General features: G+C 42.3%; 1 long non-coding RNA gene across 1 annotated transcript in view; it reads right to left on the bottom strand.

Moving 5' to 3' along the window:
• Positions 1-6,481, bottom strand: part of LOC127614931 (uncharacterized) — a 276,974-nt gene that overhangs the window by 178,904 nt on the left and 91,589 nt on the right. The window lies entirely within an intron of this gene.

Below are 6,481 nucleotides of genomic sequence, written 5' to 3'. Positions count from 1 at the left end.
GAACGCAAGAGTGCAAAAAGTATGTGAACCATTTGAATTAATCGCTGTTTCAGCCTCCTTTGGCAGCAATAACCTCAACCAAACGTTACCCCTAGTTGCAGTTCAGACCAGCGCAATGATCAGGAAAAAAAATTCGGACCATTTCTTTTTACAAAAGTCTTTCACATTCAGCAATATTCTTGGGATGTCTGGTGCAAATCATTCGTGTGCATCTCATTCCATCCCGATTGAGATCAGGACTCTGACTGGTCCCCTCCAGAGGACCTATTTTCATTTGCTGAAGACATTCATTCTATTGTTCATTTTATTGATGGTATACTCTATTGCGGCAGACATGGATCACATACCTGTCAACTTTTCAGAGAGCCAACCTGTATAAACTACCAAAGAAATCCTTATAAAAGAGCAAAAAATCCTTATAATATACCAAAACATTTTATATGTCAAAATTACAGCTGAAAAAACCCCCCACAAATTTTTCAATGATATTTATTGTAGATCTCCATAATACAATGTCTGGTTAATGTCTAATCATCATTCTACTTAGTGGCATTACTGTGTAAATTTTCAGAATCCGTATGATTTGTGCGATATGGCCATATACGTAAGATTCACCACAAAATCCGTATGAACTATGGCTAGACCGAATGAGTTGACGGGTATGGGATCATATCATGATAACTTTCTTGAAAATTACAACAACAACAACAAATGTTCAAAATAAGAAGAACTGGTGTGTGGTTTTAGGGCAGGGCGTCTTGAACCTTTTCCGCCACTCTCGTCACATTGATTGGACAGTTGGTTGACCATTGACTCGTGATTGTCACTATTCTTGAAGTTCACATTGTTTATTCAAACCTTTGTGACTTCAACGAAGTTCTGATCACGTTTTATGAATAATTCCACAGGGTTCACATATTTTTCAATTTTGAAATCGCTATACGTACACACGTACTACCGTTCGAAATTTGAATTCCTATCCTTATTTTTAAAAGAAACTCACTGCTTTTGAATCAAGGTCGCATCCATCAGAAATACTCTCTAGACATACAAAGCAACCATTTTAAGTCATGACCAATATTTTAAACAGTAATTGCATTTATGTGTTTTTGACCGATTAAAACTGACCTAAATAAGGATTCCAGCCACCCAAACTTTCTCGACAAATTTCTCGCAAAGATGTCGGGCGTGTTGCAAAAATGGAGTTGAAAGACAGCAATAAAAGCCACCTTGTTCTCTAATCTGATCGGATGTACTCGTGAGTACAACTGCACTTGAGACAGTCATAAAAACCCCAGGCATCAATGTCCCCAAATATCAGATATCTGCACACTCAGATGAAGCAATAGCCTAATAATGGAGTTCAAAGTGCCGTCTCAGTCCTCGGTAATAACGCCGCAATGAGCCTGTGTGGCTTTTTCCCCCTGCATTTGATGGACGTCTCCACGCTTATCAGTGTTCCTTATCTCCCTTCATTATTTCCAAAGCAGTGTTTAAATTGGAAAAGCCCATAAGAACGTGTAAATACATGGCAGAGGCAATAAAACAGTGAGAGAAGACCCCCCTCCTCAAAACACACACATACTTACACACAACTATATCCACATCCCACTACGGCATTCTCTATGGTTGGAGGTAGATACTGTCTGGAGATAGTTGGAAATATTTCTGCTCCCTCACAGCCTCATCCTACAGATAAAGATACCGAGCAGCAAATAAATCCTCACGGAGGAAACAAAACCCTTCATGTGCAGTTTACCGTTGGGTGTCTGTGTGTGTGTTATTGTTTATTAGCCAGGCGCTTCTATACATACACTTTAAGAGCGCACAAGCACTATTTTGGCCTAAAAGCAGTCATTTCTCAACAAGGTTGGAGAGTCTTTGCAGCCTCCACTAGTACATTTGTCTCCCTGAGGCCTTAATTGTTATAAAACGTGGGGGCCCGAATGCCGCTAGCACACTTTGTTTCCTTACTATAAATACTGGAATCATTTGATTTGTTTTAATCGTCGCGTCCAGATTGGCTCTTGACGTGAACCGATAGGATTACGTGGGATAGTGTGACTTGGTGAAATTCATTGTCTCGCCGTTCACCGTCTGTCTGGTGGAAGTTCCTGAGCGTAGCAAGACAAAGGTCCGCTCACGAGGTGTTTCAGGGCAGCTGCTCAGATGCGCATTAGCGCCGGGGGAGAGCCGCCGCGTAACCTGATAAATGCTCTTAAAACAGTGAAGATGGACAATGAGAGGGCGAAATCTCAGACGGTCTGCAGTCGCTGCGCCTGCGAGGCACTTTGACAGCCTATTGATCGGCCGGAGGCAGCAGTGGGCGGGGCCAGAGGTGTGGGATTGACCGCTCATGTGCAGTGCCAGCGGAACAGGTCCTGGAAAGCACATCATGCAATTCATTTCGCAGCGTGTCCACAACGTCTCTATACAATTTCAGAAATAGATTGAAAAAGCTATTTCCCGACGACGAACATTGAAAATTCAAAATCAGGGGCGTCCAAGTCCGGTGCGCAAAAGTAGCCATCCAGCCTGTTTTAGATGTCTCCCACCTCCAGTACTGTTGATTTAAATGATTGGAATTGTCATCTGGCTTCTGCAAAGATGATCTTGAATCAGCTGTTTGTTTGTATACCGTACTGGCATAGGCTTCAGCTCGTCTGCACAGTAAATGTCCTCAAATTCGCATGATGTACTGTAAAGTCCCCCCGCCCCCTTTTAGATTTAGTCCATACAACCCCTTCTGAAATACTACTTTGAAACCGACATTTATATTTGTGTTTGAAATGTTCACACTCAAAATGTTCCTAGACAAGAAAATGCAGTTTGCTGCTCTACATGTGAATTAAATAAATACTATTTTTACCGTTTAGCACACCCCTTGTTTCAGGTCCCTGGGATGAACCTGCAAAAAAAAAATCGCAAAAAAGAAAAATGTTGCTCCTCAAATGAAATCTTCGAAGACAAAACTGCTCCGCAACGAAAAAGAAAATCTTGAGCCTTGCAGTATCCCTGCAGTATATCGATACCACTGTTTTTGCATTCAGCTATCCACCGCACACTCTGCTAGTCAGCCACGCCCACTTCATTTGCCACTCTGCTCACCTGGGGGCACAGGTGCTTTAAATCAGCAAATAGCCACTCCTGAAGCCTCTCCAGGCATCTCCTGAGAATGACTGTCTGGCAGAAGAATTAAATGCTATTTAAATATTGGATGTCAGAATGTACAATTACCTGTGTATCAATACAATATATTGCCATTCATACAACAGAATCATTTTAGCTAAATCGGGACAAAACCCATTTTAATAAATGCGTACTAGGTGTGTGTGTGTGTCTTTTCTTGTATTCTCTTGGGAAGGCTGTTCTTCCGCAACACACGCAAATAATACAGAAATGATGTCATTTGCCAGTGACGTTACCTAATGGCTGACAGCACTGATTGTGGGGTTATTGAACAGTAACTAGTTTGTCATGACTGGGGCTCCAATTTAACAAATGGACCAATAAATACAGAATATAAAGGAGGTTCTACGCCTCCAAAACAAGGAGGACACCGTAAGGAGTGGTCACATGAAATTCAGATCAAGGAAATTTATCTGTGGGCGCACGTGTTTGTGTGTGTGTGTGTGTGCGCGTGCGTGCGTGCGTGCGTGCGTGTGTGTGTGTGTATGTGTGTGTGTGTGTGTGTGTGTGTGAGAAACAGCAAGAGAGAGAAAGCGAAGGTGTCCCGCAGTAGGTTTATGTGCCAGCAGCTCTCCTGGGCCTCGGCGCTCTCCGTTTTCAAGCTAAGTGTAATTTGAGCGCAGTCTTGATACAAAGTGTGTGCAGCAGCTCTGTTCAAAGCCAATCACTCACCCTGACGTGTAATCCTTTCCCTCAGCATCATCAGTGTTGCTTCAGGAATAATGAAACACACTTAAGGCGACGTGGCAGCCATTGCCGGGAGAGTGGCGTCGCATTTCGATGAGGGGTCTCGAGTCGTAGCTGGAACAACCAGAGGTGTTGCCACCTGTCGATGGATGGAGAACGATTGCCTCGTTTGCACTGTATCTGTGAGCAATGTATCGATACCGTCAACCCCGGCTGTATTGCGGTTCATGGTACGCATCCTGCCTCTATCGTATTTTTTTTTTTCCTTCATGGGAACCGGCACCACATTTGGCTGTTTTCATTATTTCCGCAAAGCAGAGAGAATTATATGCCTGGGAATATCGTGTTCCCTTTGTTTGTATGTGTTGCTGCTCCGTAGTATCAGTTGTTTAAAGATTGATAATTTGCATAACATAGAGTGAAATTTCTCTTAGCTTTTGCCTTTCTTGTTTCACATTACAGTAATAAACCTGATTTTCCATCGATGAAATGATGTGTTTTGGTGAAGCATTTTGATGTTTAAAAATAGATTGTTTCATTCTCTTTTGTTTGATGTGTCACTTTAACACTAAATTTCAATTGGGAGTGTCAAACGTTGTCATTATCTTGATCCAAACATGCTTCGCCTTTCTCGTGGAGAAATGTGTGAGCCCAAGTCTGCTTTGCTTTTGCTCAAAATTATGTAATGGTCAACATTTTTTTTTCCACAGCTCGAGAATGGAAACAGTTTTTAAAAAATATTTGAGGAATGAAAGTGTGTGCGCTTTTTTAAAAAAAATGTGATTTCCATGATATGGTCTCCCTATAATCGCAGCCTTTCACCTCACCTCACTCTATCAATATGATGTATTCAAGAAAGAAAATAAAACACTTTTTGGGGCCTCCATTGTCTTTGCCCTCCTCCTTAAACTAACCCTGATGCGTCCATGTTGAGGATTATTGCAATTAATAGGCTCGCAAGACATTATTTCAAAAAGGGAAATTGGCTCATATAATTATATAGAGAAGGGAATACTTGAACTCCCTGGAATATCAGCTCGCTGGAATAATACAGCCCCTCCATTCCCCTCCCCGCCATCATCACGGCTAACATGTCTGTGTGCCTGTTTCCTGTGACGGATGCATTTGCGATGCCTTTGCTGCACTGGCTGATGGTCATTGTGGAGGCAATAAAAGCGCCTCGTGCCACTTACTGCCACCCGTGTCTGATCTGCAGGGATGTGCTCTTGGCTCCTTTTTGTTCTCCTTCTTTGCTCGATTAACACACCAAAGAAGAATGGCTACACAGGATGAGCATTCGGCCGTTGGATCATGGTGAAAACACCTGAAATGCACTACGTACATTATACACAGTACGTCACAAATGATAGAAACCATCAATACGACACACACAAAAATGCAATACATCGGCAACAACTGTGCCATTGCGCTGTTCAGAATGTTGGTCGAGTGAAATAACCAAATAATTTAAAAAAGGTAAACAAAATAAAGCGTTCTCACATGAGGGCAGCACGGCAGTCAACTGGTTAGCATGGCCAAGGGGTGAGCACGTCGGTCTCACGGTGCAGAGGTGCAAGGCTCCCATTCCGGCTTCGGCCTTCCTGTGTGGAGTTTGCATGTCCTCTCAGTGCCTATGTGGGTTTTCTCAGGGTATTCTGGTTTCCTCCCACGTTCCAAAAACATACATGGCAGGTTGATTGGGCACTACAAATTGTCACGAGGTGTGATTGTAAGCCCCAATGGTTGTTTGTCTGTGTGCCCTGTGATTGGCTGGCAACCCGTTCGGGGTGTACCCCACCGACTGCACAAAGACGCCTGGGATGATCTTCCCGTATGCCCGCCTGACCCTTGAGAGGATAAGCGCATTGGAAAATGGATGGATGGATTCTCACAGGAGATGCTCTCTTGCATTGAACGAATGTTTTGCTCGTCAATGTTGACAGTAACAAGGCTGGGCAATAACTCAATATCAATATGTATCGCGATAGGCACCTGAGCAATATCAATAGAAAATGTTTCGTGAAACAAATATTGGAATGTAAGTTTGTGTACTCATATATGGAAGAGACACGGAACAGGAAGTTGCTCTTGAAGATGGCCTTATTGTTGTATTTGTAAAGGTATTCTCTCGCTTGCATTGAACTAATGCACAGTACGCTACTCCACTCAAGTGGTTGGTAACTGTCAATCAAAGCAAGAAGTGTGGCACAGTTCATCAAAGTAGAAAGTATGAGTCCTGAAAATAGAAAAAATGATGCACTGTTCTTATTGATCAACACCGACGTTAGGATGAAGACTTCTTCTGTGTGTGTGTTCCTAAAAAAGGACAAAGAAAGAAACTATGGCTTCTGTTCTCTGTTATATCCATGTGAATATGTATTTTGACATTTACTTGTTAAAAATGCAAACGTCAGCTTTTTAAGATAAGATAATATTTCTAATCCACACCTGCTTACTGAATAAAGACAAATTACTTTTCCTTCCGAGTCCTTTTGAGTTTTTGAGACAACTGCTGTCACGTTTCTTTGTGCGATGTGTACTCAGTGCATTGTCTAAAGACATCAAGTTAGAATACAAGCAAATGACACTTCAGGGAATATTTAAT

The sequence above is a fragment of the Hippocampus zosterae genome, chromosome 14 (genome assembly GCF_025434085.1).
Source record: "Hippocampus zosterae strain Florida chromosome 14, ASM2543408v3, whole genome shotgun sequence".
Taxonomy (NCBI): Eukaryota; Metazoa; Chordata; class Actinopteri; order Syngnathiformes; family Syngnathidae; genus Hippocampus; species Hippocampus zosterae.
The sequence above is the reverse complement of the archived record's forward strand: the minus strand, read 5'-3'. Positions and strand labels throughout refer to the sequence as shown.